We start from the raw sequence: 16,499 nt of genomic DNA, 5'->3' as shown, positions 1-16,499 counted from the left end.
CTCGAACCCACAGCCCCAAGATTAGGAGTCACATGCTCCACCATCTGAGCCAGACAGGCCACCTCCCCCCAAAATACACACAAATTTCACCTTTTCTGATATTAAGATTCTAACTCCTAATTTCTTTAGATTGCATTTGCCTACGCTTTCATTTTCAGATTTTTGCATGACTTTGTTTTGGACCCATCCTTGTATGCACACTGAGAATTTGGTTCTGCACTATGATCTAATTGAAAATAATTTCTTTGAAAGAAATAAATGTGTTTCTATTTATTAATATGAAGGTATGACAGGGATTTTTTTCATAATATTTTAAGTTTTCTGTTAAAGGTTTTGAAAATTATTATATGATCTGTTTGCCTTGTTTAATATTTATATATAGCTTCTTAAGCATATTTAATAGGGTGCATATTTTCTTCTAATTTATAACTTAGTACATTCACATAATAACCTACATATGAAGTTTGTAACTTCATGTAATAACCTTGATCTTCTACATCTTTAGACTATTTATCATTCCCTATTATGAGCACAGAAAAATTTTTTTCTTCTTTCTCCTCCCCATTCTTTGTGACCCAGTGTTGGACAACAGCATGACTTTCTTAGCATCTTTTTTTTTTCCTACTCTTAAATACTTCTATAACTTGATTTGTCAGGTTTAAAGGATATGCACCAATCCCTAGATATTGAGAATAATGCAATCAGCCAATTTAGTATATGCACCAATTTATTCCTGCTGTGTCCTCCTAGTTTTTGTTGGTTGCTTTAGTTCTATAGGATGTTATCCTTGTATGCTCTGTCACACTCAACTACATATATATTTCAGATTTAGTTTTAGGGTTAGATAGGTTCAATGCTTAAGATGGATCGGTTCTTTTGCAGTCACCTCTTGGTTTTATGGACTCTGTCCTCCAACAGTGGCCCCCAGGAGGGCTCATTGGCTGAGTTCCTTTATGCTCAGAATATTTGCCTCTTGCTTTTATCCTTGAAAGGCAGTTTGGCTGGTCATATAACCCTTGGGACCCACTTTCTTTCCTATGATGACAGTGAATTCATGATCTCCCAAGGCATCTTATTTCATTATTAGGTATCTCAACTGTTACCAGGTGAGTTTCGTTTCTTTTTGTAACTTTTGCCAAAATCGGTCTCCTTGAAAACTTCCAAAGGAACAGCCTATAGTCCCTTCCACATAAACCCCCAATCTAGGCTAAAACTACGAAATCATTGAAGGAGAGTTCTTAAGGCCAAAATGTCTCCAAAAAGCCTTTTAGTAGACTTAATGATTTGTTACTCAGTAACAAATTGCATCTTCCTTGACCTCCTTGTGCCCTACCCACAGTGCTCTTCTAAAGGAAGTTAGAGGGGTCCCTGGGTGACTCAGTCGGTTAAGCATCTGCCTTCAGCTCAGGTCATGATCTCAGGGTCCTGGGATCGAACCCCAGATTGGCCTCCTGGCTCAGTGGGGAGCCTGCTTCTCCCTCTCCCTTCTGCTCATGCTCTCTCTTTCACTCTCTCTCAAATAAATAAATAAAATTAAAAAAAAGAAACTTCTTAAAAAAATAAAGCAAGTTAGAGTAATCCTTTCAGAGCTGGAAGGGACCACTGGGATCATCTACTGCAAAGGTCTTATTTTAGGATGAAGAAACTGAAGCCCAGGGAAAGGTAAAGCTAGTTCTCTAAGATCATGTCATTACCAGGAAGCTGAGCCTGACCCTGAACTCCAGAGAATGCCAGGTAAAGGTTCTTTTCATTTCACCAAGTCCTCCAAAAATACAACGATCAATTTTTGTGTTTGGTGAGAACATTTAAGTTCTGCTCTCTTACGTGAGCTGACAGATATGTTAACTAACCTTATTGCAGCAATCATTTTGCAGTATATGTGTGTATCACATCATCACGTTGTACACCTTAAATATACATAATGTTATATGTCATTTATATCTCAATAAAGCCGAAAAAGATACAATGATCAAAAGTGTTTCATTGCACTTAAAGAATTCAATGTATGCTCCATGACATAAGAAAATCTACCTAATGTCTGCTTGAAAATTCTCATTTCATTTCTCATTCCAGCTACATATGGAACGATTCATGCAGGATAGCTGTATTAGAGAATCTTCAGTGGGTATATTGTTCATTTACATAAATTGTCACTTTCATTTTCTGTTTCTTGAAACTGAGAAACTTCAGATAAATGTAAATTTAGTTTTCCTACCCCAAACTCTCTAAACCATCATTCTGAAATTAAATTACACAGCTTATGCTTAAAACATAAGGGCCAGATTCTATCTTCAAATACACCGCCCACTCTCTAACAGCAGAATTTGGCCCTAAAAACCCATTAACAACTATTGTCATTAAACTAAAGAGCTAATTACTTTGGATTCAGACAGAATGAACAAAATCATAGGCCAACTGCAGCTGGTAGTAATAATGGTGAGACTAACCGTATGTTACACTGGAGATTTAAAGAACAAAGACATATTAACACTAATGTAACCAAACATATAAAATTATCCTCCAAATGGAGGAAACTGCTATAGTTGGAAAATTCTTGAAAGCACATTGGAATTATCCGATACAAGAAATAAAGGATATTTCTAAGGAATTAATTGACATAATTTGAAGTTATCAGTGTTTAATGAAGAAACTTGAAAATTTTAGTGTATTGCAATATCCACAAATGAAGAGTTATATCTAAAAATCATTTTATCTAATTAGAAGTACTATCTTCATAATTAAATAGTTTAATACTACAAGATGCAAGAGCCTTGCTTTACGGCTATTTTTTTTTTTATTTGTGACTGGCTACTTTTACTTAGCATTAGATTTTCAGGGTTCATTCATTTCATAGCTTGTACTAGTGTTTTATTCTTTCTTTCTTTTTTTAATAGGATAAATTATTATTTTTATTTTTTTAATTTAATTTTATTATGTTATGTTAATCACCATACATCATTACGGCTATTTTAAACAAATGTTATCAGGACTACCTTATAATTCTATAAAAGTAAATTTCCCAGATAACTGAATATTTTCCCAAACCTTGAAAAATATTTTCAAATTACATTAATAATACATAATTCAGAAAAAGTTTTACATACCCTGACAAGCAATAAAAATCAAACATAATTTATCAGTTGAGCATAACCATTAATATTTTGCTATATATCATTCCACTTTTCTTCCTATGCATCTGTCATTTTTTTAATAAAAATGGGACCGCATCAAAACATGGTTTGTAACTTGTTTTCATTTACAGTATATTATGAGCATTTTGTCCACTCAATAATTATACTTTTACTACATAAATTTTAATGACTTTGCAACTTCTTAAATTGAGAATAATAAACACATTTTAATCTTTTTAGGTATCTCACAAATATCATTATTATACTGTTCATAATAACACTAACACTCTCCAGAGATTATTACACAGCTAAGTCTCCTTTCTCCCATACTAAATGGCCCCAGATGGCTCTACTGTTCTAAAGCTCTCTGACTTTTAGCTCTTTTTCTCCTTCAATATCAGATTTCCATATAAAGCTGACCAAACCTGAAGTAGACCTATATTGGCTGTTTTCATTTTTAGATTAATGACTTGAAAGATTATCTACTGACAATGAAAATAATTAACAATTTTAAGTTCAGTTACATTAGTAAGTACTCAGGTATTCTCTTCGCTTCTTCAACCTTCATCTAGGACGAAAATTTCCTTCTAACCTTCCTTACCCAAGAAATCATTATTGAAAAACTTTTGCTCAGTTTGTCTTGTTAAAAAGTCACATCTTGCCAGACTGATGTTGACTGCTCTTTGTATTAATACAGCAAGTTTAGAAGAGAAAAAATGCGATTACATATGAGGGGACCAGACTAGAAGATCTTAATGGTCCATTTCTGCTCTAAAACTTTATGCCACTATGCTTTAATAAAGTTTCTGTAAATTATTCTTTTGTTGTATATTTTACTTTGTGAGTATGGAGGCTGTCAGGTTCCCTGAAATTACATAGTAAGTTTTCTTTAGGGAGTCACAACTTAAGATAAATATGCCTATGATAATGAACGTGACTTACTTGAGGACACATTTCACTCTCTCTACCTGCTCCTCTGCAAAGGAAAAGGAAAAAAAAGAAAAAGAAAAAGCAGAAGAGTAGTTTCTGTGTTTCTCTGAAATAAAAATATTACAGAAGACTTGCACTAAAAGCTTTATTAAATATTACTTGAGAACTTCTTTGAACCATAAACTTGTATGGTACCTATTTGAGGATTTTACAGTTTGGGTACTACAAATTTTAAGATTTTATCGTCAGGTGTGGCAGTGAGAGCATTGCCTATTGAGAACAATACTGACAACAAATGCATGTGAAAATTCATTATTACATTAATCTAATTCTGTAAATCTATAGATTACTTGAAAAAAGCACTACCTTGTTTTATGCATGTCTATATTCATTTTCTTTGTGTAATACTAATAACTAATATGTGTTGCTAATTGCCGCCATGAGGATATACTTTTTATTTTTTTAAGATTTTATTTATTTATTTGACAGAGAGAGACACAGCGAGAGAGGGAACACAAGCAGGATGAGTGGGAGAGGGAGATGCAGGCTTCCCGCTGAGCAGTGAGCCCGATGTGAGGCTTGATCCCAGGACCCTGGGATCACGACCTGAGCTGGAGGCAGATGCTTAACTACTGAGCCACTCAGGTACCCCTACTTTTTTTTTATTAAGGGTTTATTTTTGCCATTTGGTATTTTATTGACAAGAAACTCTTTACAATATGAACATGTGCACACAAAAACTGACAGAAAAACTGTCTATAAGGCTACAATTCAATCAGAGGATTTTAAAAACTTCACTCTTCACTACAAAATAAGATCATATTGTACCCTTAAGGAACCATCAAGATTTCAGTTCTGAATATGCCTCTACTAATCACTTTTATCACTGGGGCAAAAAAAGCAAACTTTACATAAACTTAAAATTGTACATAAAGATGAAATTGCTAAATGAGATAAAGAAATATAATAAAGTGATATTCAATAAATGTGCCTGTTACCTGTTATAAAGATATCACATGATTTAGAAGTTTTTATCCACAAAGGACAATGAGTAGCTAATGATGTGTTAAGCAGATCTGTTCTTTTGAAAATCTAACGCTGACTTTTCCAAATGAAGAGAAAAAGGAAAAAACCTTCAAAAATGAAGAAATATTAGCTGACCCTGGTAATAACTCATTCTTTCTGTCTTCTTAGATAGTTCTTAGAATTGATCCAGTAAGTATAAACATCTGAATAAATTAGAACATTACAGAAAACAGAGAACCATCTAAAGGCAGTGATGAGCGCATGCTCTCTCTGAAAGCAGGACAGGGACCCTGGGATTTAGCTCATCGTACCAAACTTGAAAATCAAGATGTATCAAAGAGAACTAAGAATTCAATTTGGGGGGGGGGTCAAAAAAGGAGCACTAATTTAGCACCTCTGTACTAAATGTGCCTTATTTATTCTTGTAGCTGAAGGAAACAAACAACATAAAACCCCATTTAATATAAAGTTTGAAAATTAGAAGTATATTGTTTTGAATGCCAACTTCAGCATTACCCAAAGGACCAAGACCCACCTTCATCAGGATCATTTGGGGGCAAGTAAGTAAAAATGCAGGTTGCTGGGTCACATCTGAGATGCAGTGAATCTAACTCTCTGTGAAATATGCCCAGGAGTCAGAATTTTACAGACCCTAACCCCCCTCCATGTGACTCTCACCCACATTACAATTTGAGAACCACTGTGATTATCATGATTTTTTTGTGTGAAACTGATTATCAGTTATCAAGTTTACCACTGAACCTTGCTTGTATTTACATTGACATGACGTATAACGACTTTCAAAGTTTGCATTTTATTTTCCCTTCTTGGTGTGAACTGTTCATAGATGGCTATTTTCCCCACATTCAGTAACTGCTTTTACTTTTATATATTTTGTTAAATATATTAAATATTCACTTCTGATGTAATTAAGAGTACACAGCAATGTGAGTTACTTCCAAAATTCACTTACCCTTCAAATCCTTATGCTTATTCAGAAAGTTCTGAGCATGTGTGATGGGAATTTTCAAGAAGAATATATGTAGTAGATTCTCTAATTTCCACGTATTTCAAGGCTGGCCAAAGAGACTCCTGAAGCGGACACCAGAAAAGCCATTGAGAAGGGAAGACACCAATGCTGGAGCCTCTGGGTACCTGATTATCTTTGAACAGAACAGAAACACAAGTAGTCGGTCACCTGAAATTCATAGAGAATCTGCTATGGAGAAGGTTATTTTCAGTAAACTGGCAGTGTTACTAAATTTAAACTTGGCCTGGGTTTGCTGCTCCCTGATTTAGCACAGATGTCATTTAAAATTTCATGTCATTGTGAAGGCAGAATTGCATGATGCTGCTGCCTGCAGAGGATTTTGGTTGAATTCACATGGCTTTAAGTGACTATTTCTTCTAAACACTGCATCAAGTGGTATTACTTACTTTTATTTTTGATATGCAGATGCTAGATTTTGGTGCTGAATTCTTTCTAAGTCAAGGTTGATGAGTTCTCTTGGAAATATATCCTTACGTGAGCCTCTATCACACCCCATAAAAGATAAAATGTGATACTTTTACGAAATCCCAATGGAATCATCTGGTACTTTTGCTTTATTTTCTTTCACATGGGTAATGCTTGCCAAGATAATTAGACATAAACAAAAATAATATCCTTTCTAGTCAATATGTGTTGCCTCCTCAGGGAAACCAAAATTCTAGCACTTTGCTGAATGAGTCAAGCAGACATTGGTAGGGGCTAATGGAAAAAGAGAATAAAACATCTGATTTTAAAACTGGTAATTGACAATGCAAATATTCTCCTGAAGAGTAGAGAAAGCAACATATACAGATAAATACAAACTCAAATACAAAATGACAAGAGCGTAATATACATGTAAGCATAGAGTACACTATAAAACAACAGCTTTTCATAGAAGTCTTTAATGTTTGGCCACCCAGAAACCATTCCCAACTTTCTTCTTCCTTGCTACATCCCACAAACAGAGAACAGAAAATCAAATCAAATGTTCACTTTCCTCATCCCCCTATGGCGAAGAATGGTTATGTGATTCCATTCTTGCTCATTAGCAAAAGAAGTATGCTGGGTAAGAAATCCAGGCAAAAATTTGCTTTATCAGAGAGGGAGACAAACCATGAGAGACTATTAACTATAGGAAACAAACTGCGGGTTGCTGCAGGGGAAGTGGGTGGGAGGATGGGGTAACTGGGTGATGGGCATTAAGGAGGGCACGTGACGTGATGAGCACTGGGTGTTATACGCAACTGATGAATTATTGAACGCTACATCTGAAACTAATGATGTATATGTTGGCTAATTGAATTTAAATTTAAAAATTTGCTTTCTTGATGAGAGATTCCTGTCCCTCTTCCCTGTTTCACATAACTGCTTGCCTTGAATGGTGAGGATGCGATATTTGCAGGTAGAGCAGTCATCTTATCATCATGATGTAAAACACAATGAAAATCTAGAAAAACACAAAGGTATAGGTCCTCTGTTGATGAGCTGCTGAACCAACACTACTAACTGCTTCCTCTGGAATTCTATTTGTTTACACTACGGGGTTTTCTGTTGCTTGCGAACAGAATCATTGCATGCAGGTTGACAAAGTGCTGAAAAAACATTTGTTAAAAAGTAAATGCCATTGTTATAATTGTAACGATATCTATCTTTTTACATTATTATCTGCAAGTTCTCATTCTGTGGAGTCAAGGACAGCCTTTATTAGCCTGGTTGAGGTTGGAACTTGCCTTCTTTTTTACTTCTAGGAGAGCTGTACATGTGGGGAATAATGGGTCACAGGATGATGGTAACTAATTAGAATAAAATGAAATGGACAGCCCAGTCTAGAGCTGGGTTTGGAGGAAGAGCGTCCAGTATCATGGTTAATAAAAGGATCTCATCTTTGCTTCAGTGCCAAAGCTATCACATTAGTTGAAACCTCAGTGGAAGAGTCTGAAATTCCATTACAAAATTCATTCTTAATATCTTGTGACGTCCTGTGGATTCTGTTTGAAATATTGTTCCATCCATCACTTCATTACTTCTTTTCATCAACATTTCATCACAGTCTGAGCTTTCACTATCTCTTTCCTAGACTATTGCTGTAGGCTCTTTAACAGCTTCCCTTCTTCTTACTTTTCTTAAACATTCCAGTATGGCCTATAATTACTTTAAGATTTAACTTCTTAAAACATTTCATTAGATCCCTTTTCTGTTCAAAATATAAGAGCTCCTTTTGGTCTATTGGATTAAGTCCAAGGTCCTTAAATCGGCATTTAAGTCTCCACATAATATAGATATAATTAATAATAAAATATAGATTCTTCTAGATTTCCTATCTCCCTTCCCTAACACTCTATATGGTTTGGTGGGAGGATATGTCTCCACTGCAGAGCTGCACCTAAGTAGCTTAAGATAATCCATGTATCTCAATCTTTACCTACAATTTTAGGAATAAGCACATGACCTTAAGAGGTTAATGATTTCCATTCTGGGGTCTTCTCTGACCTATTATGTAAAAATACCACTTTTGCTTTTCTTGCTGGACATAAGCGTGTGACCATGTAACATTTGGAACTACTGGCAACCATCTTGGGATCATGAGAGAACTTGCCAGAACTTAAGTCAACACCAAGGAAATAGCTGAGAAATAGAAAAAGAGGAGCTGGGTCTGAGCATGTTGTTTCACCCCTGGACAGAGTTTTGCTTGTAGGTAGAATACTCTGAACTTTTCAGTTATGTGTGAATTTATAGACTCTTTTTAAAAAATTATTATTAGTAAGCCAATCTGGGTTGGTATCCTCTATTACTGGCAACCAAAAAGAACTTTGCAATGTATTTATGTTTTTGTGCATCTGCCATTTCAATCATTTCTACTTCTCTATTTCTATTCTTTCTTTAAGAAGATCAAGCCCTCTTCCTCCATGATACATTTCCAGATTCTTCTAATTCATAGTGAGAGAACTCTAATTTAAACCATGTTATGTTTCATTGTATGTACTAATAAAAGCACTCACCAAGATATATGATGCTATCATTTCATTATGACTCTCAAATCTTTAGCTTAACATTTTTTTCTCTTATCTCCCAACTTTTATTTCTAACTGAATAGTTGACATCTCAACTTGGATGTCTTGAAGGCTGTGCAACCTAAATCTTTCCATAGTCAAACTCTTAAAAACCTTCTTCTCAAGCACAGCTTTCCTCTAGTGTCCCTGTTTTTTTTTTTTTTTTTTAAACACCACCATCAACATCAGTTGGAGAAGCCAAAAACCAACATTTTAAAATGGAATCAGAGTAGATTTGATTCTTCTTTTCTCCTTCAGCCCCAGGATTTGATCATCAAGCGCTTTTGATTTTATTTCCTAGTTTTCAAATCTACCTACTTTGTCTGTTTTCTGTCTATATCCTCTCCATATTCTCTCTCCTGCTCCACTAGCATCACCACCACCACTAAGATGTTGTCTGTTGTCTGGAATGCTGCTTAAATTTTTTTCTTTCTCCCATCTCACATTTTGTTTCCCTCCAATATTTTTTCCTCGTGGCATTTAGAGTGGAATATCTATCCCTTGTTTAAAATCTTCAATGCCTTCCCACTGTTCTTAGGGTAAAGAACAAGGCCATATCACCCAATCCCTACTTAACTCTCCAGCCTCATCTCCCTGGAGGACAGTGACCATTTCTGTTTTTAAATACACTCATGTTTAAAAAATCCAACATTAAACAGAATGTTTAGCACATAATAGGCACTCAATAAATAGGTGTTGAATGAGTAACTGCCTTGCAATAACTCTTGAACCATGAACCACACTTTGTTATTTTGTCTTGTATATTCTATTTTCTGTGTTATTTGTAAGTACATTGAAGATAAAGAAGTGTCATGTTTCTCTGTAACCTATAGCAGAATGCCATGTGATAGGAGGAGTTCAGAAGGTATTCAATTACATTGCCATTGATATTTCTACTCTGATTCCTTTTTAAAAGGTTGAAGTTCATTCTCTCACACAATGGATAGTTATCACTTGTCTATAAGATTAAAACTGAATAAGGGTAAATTTATTATGTGCAAATAATGGAAGTAAAAAATAGAAAACTTATTTCCGATCACAATTCTATGGAATTTGCACAGATTAATTATAAAGGACCTGTTTTTCTGCATCACATGGAAAAGCTCACATAAGCCCTGAGTTATGTGGACAAACATTCAAACATCATGTTTGTAATTTTCACTGTCATTTTTTCAAACATTTTATATCTTTCTTTAGAAGTCTTTACCTTTGAAAAATATAAGCAAAATTCAATACTTTAATTAACAGCTGAAGTCTTTTTGGGTAGAGACTGATTTTGAAAAATAGGTATCCCAAGTACAAATTAATTCTTAGTTATTGGATATTTACCTGAAAGGGTAAAAAGAATTTCAGAGATTCAAAGGTAGGTATGAAATTTTAGCTTATGCTATAAACTGATATTACCCAAAATAAGGGCAATATTTCTGAGGGTGGCCTAAAATGAGAACACACATGAGCAACCCAAAAGCAATGAAACAGGAAAACACAGGGATGCATGCTTCTCAAAGGCTTCTGACTATTAGCTGTGGCCAGATAATGTTTTCCAGGTTGGGGAATGACAAATGGAATTAGGATTGAGGAGATCTAAAGGAGGAAAGGCCAAGAAATACAAGAGTAGACAATGTAAATTTTCTACCTGAAAAAAAATTCTTGAGCAGGCTTGACCTTCTGTTTCTTAAAAATTAGTTGAAGTTTGCCTAAGGGATATTTATACAAGAGATAATTGCCTTTGGGTTTCTACAGGCCTGTCGTTCAGTTATAAATATCTTCTAGTTTTCTCAGGATATTGAATCTGTTAGGGAGTTTGTAAAAAATTTTTTTAAAAAAGTAAAGAAATAAAAGACAAGGAACCTTTCTTATGGAATGCATTTTGAGAATGGCTACAAATAGTTGTCCTAAAAATCAGAGAGCAGGATAATTTAGTTTTTCTCTAGGGTATTAAAAGATATTTTAGAAAAGCAGTGATTCATGATTTAATATTTAACTGCTTTTCAAGCAAAATAAGAAATTCTACCAGGGTATAGACATGATTTTTTTTTTTTCTGTAACCTAAGTTCTAAGGAATAGGCTGAAGTGGCACTGTTAATTTCACCCCTCTTTAATAAATAAAAGGTGAGCTTAACTACATGATGGAAGGACATATTCTTATGCTCTTCTTTACACACACTTCTTCCCTGTATAAAGGAAAAATGGTTTTCAACTGTAGAGTATTTCACTTGTGAAACATTTCCATTTTATTTGTTCATTTCTTTATTGATTGACTAGATTTGTCCTTTTGCATGAAAATTGATACATGTTCTAAAATTATAGCAAAAGCCTTGTGTATTTTTTAAAAATCGATTCTTGTTAAGAGTATGAGATTGCCAGTGGATATCACTGTCTTTCTATAGTGCTGTATTATGATTTTTAAAAACACATGGAATAAAGATGTTTGTTAGAGTGCTAAAAAATAAGGATATGAGATTGCCCATTATGTACACCTTATGTGGGTTTTCCTCTCAATCTTGCATAAAAATGCCGAAAGGTTTATTTACCTACCTTTAGCTCAAAGATTAAAATACCCTATAACAAAAATGAAAATTAAACAAGTAAAAGACACATATAAGACATCCATGATTATCCCAAGATGATCAACCTTCTGTGATGTTCTCAATAAGAGTGACTGAAGAGTTTGGGAACTCCCAATCCTCCATTAAGGAGATCTGGAAATAATGTCATTATAAGGAGACAGGATGTAATGTGATTAGAGAAGCTAAGATTGTATTATAATAGGGAGGGGGATGGCTAGATGACAGTAGTTAAAATGTTTTCTTTTTGAGAAGATCCATCTCCCATAAAATAATTCTTACACAGCACCCTAGAGTTTTGTGGAACATGGTTTGGGCACCATTAGCTTTGAGAGTAAAGGAGAGAAAATCCAAGAACCAGAAGTTGCCAGTGTTGATCAAGATCTCACATCCTGATCTCCTTGTCGCTGGAGAAGTCATTTACTTAGAAGATTCCTCAGACTTCCCTTTGATCTGAACTGAACATCCCTCACAACCATTCATGTTTACTGGTCAGCTCCCCCTATGACTGCCGGGTCAGAGAGAGGCACTGTAGATAAAGGACACAAAGGACACCAGTATTTTGGACACAGTAGTGGAGTGGTTCAGGTAGTTCAGTCCCTTGGAAGTCTGATCAGAATGATGTCATCTCCTTGAGTTTAACTCTCAGGCTGATAATGCAGAAATTCAGATTCTGAGTAGTGATAAATTCCACAAGTGCATTATGGGGTTCATGATAGGCTGCCATCTATCCTGCTCCTTCTAACACACTGATCTTTACTCTGTGGCTCTGCCATGGGCATTTTTTTCAGGTCTTTTAAAAAAGAGATCATTAAGAAGCCTGTTATTCTTGAATTCCTTGTACTACGGTGATAATTAGTACAAATCATACACAATTCACAAAAGACACTCACAGATATACATGTTCAGTCTAACTAATTAGGTAAATATTGGATACTTATAATAGGTTGAAAATTGTGTGAACTTACATAGCTCTACTCAAAATTTGTAGAATATCTTTGTACTTACAAGTTTTTTCTTAGTCAAATGTTTATTCTTTACTCCTTCCTACTTTAAACTGTATTTATTTACTTGCTTTTGATTAATAAGAATTGAGGGCATAGACTATGCGGTCAACATTCCTCTGCCCATAGTAGAATGTCTGGCTTACAGCAGATGCTTAATGCATGATGATGATCACTGCACATAAGATTTTGCATGAGTGCAAAAGAGAAAAATGTTTCTAGCCTTTATCTACTATCATTTTCATTTATTTCTAGAACTGGCAAGACAGAAGATTTGCATTACTTCTGAGCATAGGCATGATGCATTTAGATATGCTTTTCCATCTTTCCACAAGATAAAATATATGCCATATAACAATTGGTACTGCAATTTTATGCTAAACTGAAATATTTTAGACTTTGATGGGCTCAACAGATATATACATACAGAAAAGATAGATGTCAAAGAACAGGAAAATGTTTAACTATCTCTATCTTAACACTGCTAACTATAAGCCATGTTATCAGTGCTGTTTTCTTAGAATGTTTCTTAGGAAGTGAATTACACATACTTTATATGATAACTTTAAAAATGGGTCTACCTATGCTAAAATGATTTGAGATATCTTCTGGCCTTATAAAAAATGGAAGTTATAAATGTGTTCCAAAAAATTCTTCACAACAAAGACTAACATATTTTTGGTAGAGGGCAGGGTCAATGACACTGAGAAATGTAGGAATTTCATGTGTTAATTTATACTACTGCACAGCATGGAGGGTTTTTTCCTCAAGTGTATTTGGCAAAAAAAAAAAAAAAAAAAAAAATTAAGACGCATGATTCCTTCTGTTAATGTTCTCAAGGGAAAGTTCAAACAAGTCCAAACTAACAAGATATTAATGTTGGATTGTTATGGAAATCTCTCTGAAATGGGGCTAGGTCATGTGGCTTCTAATTCAGTCTCTAATGGCCTGAGATATACAGTTCCTACCCAAAGGGTTTTTATTTTGTCTATACACATGAAAAGAGGTCTGACCAAACCAGGGGTTTTTAAACCTTGGCTGCACATTAGAATATACATGGATTTAAAAAAATACCCATAAGCAGGCTCCATCCTCAAAGATGCTGGATCAATTGGTCTGCAGTGGGAAAAAGGAGTCTTGTAAATTACCCAGGTGATTGTAATATGCAACCTGAGTTGAGAATCACGGAATGTATACCTTCTAAGCATCTCTAGTGCCCAAAGTTTATCATTCTGGAATTTCTGGGAAAGTCTCTTTTAAATAAACAGGCAGACGCGTGCGTGCACACACAAACACACACACACTTGGAAATTTGTTCATTAATCTGGACTCTAGTCTGATGGTAGTTTTCTACATTAGTAAGCTCTAGATTTTCAACTAACACCCTGCATGCAAATCAGATAAAGTATTAATTAACAGGGAGGGTAGTTAGAGGAAAGAGAAGCAGAGAAACAAAATATAAGTGCTGTCAGAATATAAACTTTCTAATATTGTACCTGCTTATCATAGAATACATATACATATAAAATTATATATAGACTCTTAGAATTCTAAGCTTTTTATAATTCTTCTACTTTGAGCATATCTTAGCAACTATGAAAAGATAATCATGATAGAGGAAACAAAGTTCACTGCTACAGAAATACTGAGGATTTGTCTAATTAAAGGAGATACATCTATTTCAAGGAAACAGATACTTGATGATTGTTTACTGGATGAGTAAAACTCTCCCACATCCTAAATGGAGATCTTATGTTTATCTGATGATTGGAAAAGATCATTCCTAGGAAAATGTTAATGGCTTGGCTTTGCTAAAGGAAGATCCAGAATGTCTCTGACCCCAATCTTAAAACTGGTATGGGGTTTCTTTAGGGAGGGAGGGATAGTGTAATTAATAAGGATATCTGAATGAGACCTCCATCTCCTCTCATTTGTACTTCTCAGGCCACAGTTAAGGGGCTAGAGTTATGGTTTGAAACAGGAGATGAGAACCATGGCCCTATTTTGCCACCTATATTCAGCTCTGGCCCTTATTTTTGAGAAATGACAGTAGGGACAGAGTGCTAATGGTCATATCTGAAAGGCTGCCCAATTCTTAGATCCTCTTTTCTGGGTGTAGGGGTTTAATATCTAGAAAAAAGTAAAACCATAGTCACTAAAACGTATTTAAGTAGATAACGTTAATTTGTTCATCCAATAAATAGTTACAGTGTGCCTTCTTTGTTTTAAGCCATGAGGATATAAAGATTCTTAGATAATTTGCAAGCACGCAACTTTATTCACTGACTTCATTAAACTGTTTTAAGTCAATTCTCAAGCTTTTACACACACAGACACACACACACAAACCTTCCTTACTCTACTCCCCATTCCACCAGGAACTCATTTTTTTTTTTTTTAATTCTTTACTAAAGTGACTTTAGGAGCTGTCAGTAGAACCTCTTCTGTTCTCTGTGCTTGAATTAATGATGATGTCTCTGATGCCAGGTTCCTATTCTTTCACTCTGATCAAAGCCCCTGCACACTTTCTAACCCGGGGGAGGAGAGGCTCTCCACCTCATGATGTACATCCCATCACAGCTGCCTTTTTTTCCCATTCATAAACCACCAATTCATAAATCACTAATTTGCCATCTAAGTTTACTAGGCATGGCTCTTCTCAATTTATTTTTAATTCCCATCTGAAAATCTCTCAATGAAAGGAAAGGACCCAAAATATTACAATGTTAAAGGCAAGAATGTCAGATATGGGGGGAATGGAGAAAGGATCTATCTGGTGGACATCCACTGGTGGTGAAAAATATTTCTTGGGATTATTGAAATCATCCTTTGTCACTAAACATAAGACAATGTTGTTGTTCTGACTTAAATGCTTCATGAAAAATGGGAGTAGACTCACAAATATATTTTTGTAATTTAAAGTGTAAAAAAAGCCCACCATGTAATCTGGACTCCCTTCTCTATGTAATTATAGTCATTTTCTAAAGTGTCTAGTATGAAAACACAGACCACACTGTAGTTTTCAGTAATATCTTATGAAAAGAGCATCTCAGAGCTTAAAATCCAGTATGCTGTTCTCTGTACTGCATCACCCCAAACTACCTAAGACGCTTGCTTTTTTGGATGCAAACATTGATCACATCACTAATGAAAGTCAAAGGTGCCCTGGGTTGCTCAAGAACATTATTCCAAGTACTATCACTTGGACCTGCAATGTTGCCAGAGAAACAAAGAAGCGTGAGGTCATCTGCCCAAAGTGGTTTTGATTATCAATGGGTTACATAATCAAAGCCATGAATCACCACTAAGACCTGCAATAAGCAGAACAGGATTAAAAAAGAGAAAAGAAATCATGAGGTGATTCGTAGCATTTAAAAGAGACCTCTTTCAGTTCGTTAGTTATGTCTAAATATTTAAAGAAACATCAGATTGTTTTAGACTACAAAGAAAATATCTTATCTCCCTATTCTTGCCAGGCCCTTTATCTGCAACTCCAAAAGACAATAATTGCTTTCTAAAAATTACCCTCTTTGATAAACCTTGCTGGGACAGTTTAGTATGGAAAAGTCAAAATGTTCTTTTAGGCAGTTATATACTTAATCAGGTCAAGAACAGATAAACACTGTTAATGTTTCCTCTTCTTTTCCTTCTCATTTTCTCCATGCTTTGCCTCTATTATTTCTTGTACTACTTCTGAAGCAATATTTTCCTTTTTATCTACTTTTATTATACATTCTCTCTACAACCACCCAGTTTTT

The 16,499-nt window shown here is 34.9% G+C and overlaps 1 protein-coding gene across 6 annotated transcripts in view; it reads right to left on the bottom strand.

Annotated features, from left to right (window-relative positions):
* HS3ST5 (heparan sulfate-glucosamine 3-sulfotransferase 5) overlaps nucleotides 1-16,499 on the bottom strand; it is a 266,124-nt gene that overhangs the window by 158,451 nt on the left and 91,174 nt on the right. For all 6 annotated transcript variants that reach the window (XM_027603927.1, XM_027603930.1, XM_027603925.1 and 3 more), the window contains one exon: nucleotides 6,061-6,250. The gene's annotated coding sequence lies outside the window, so the exon portion shown is untranslated. The remainder of the gene's footprint in view (nucleotides 1-6,060; nucleotides 6,251-16,499) is intronic.

Source organism: Zalophus californianus, chromosome 7 (assembly GCF_009762305.2).
Source record: "Zalophus californianus isolate mZalCal1 chromosome 7, mZalCal1.pri.v2, whole genome shotgun sequence".
In the NCBI taxonomy this organism is placed as follows: Eukaryota; Metazoa; Chordata; class Mammalia; order Carnivora; family Otariidae; genus Zalophus; species Zalophus californianus.
The sequence above is the reverse complement of the archived record's forward strand: the minus strand, read 5'-3'. Positions and strand labels throughout refer to the sequence as shown.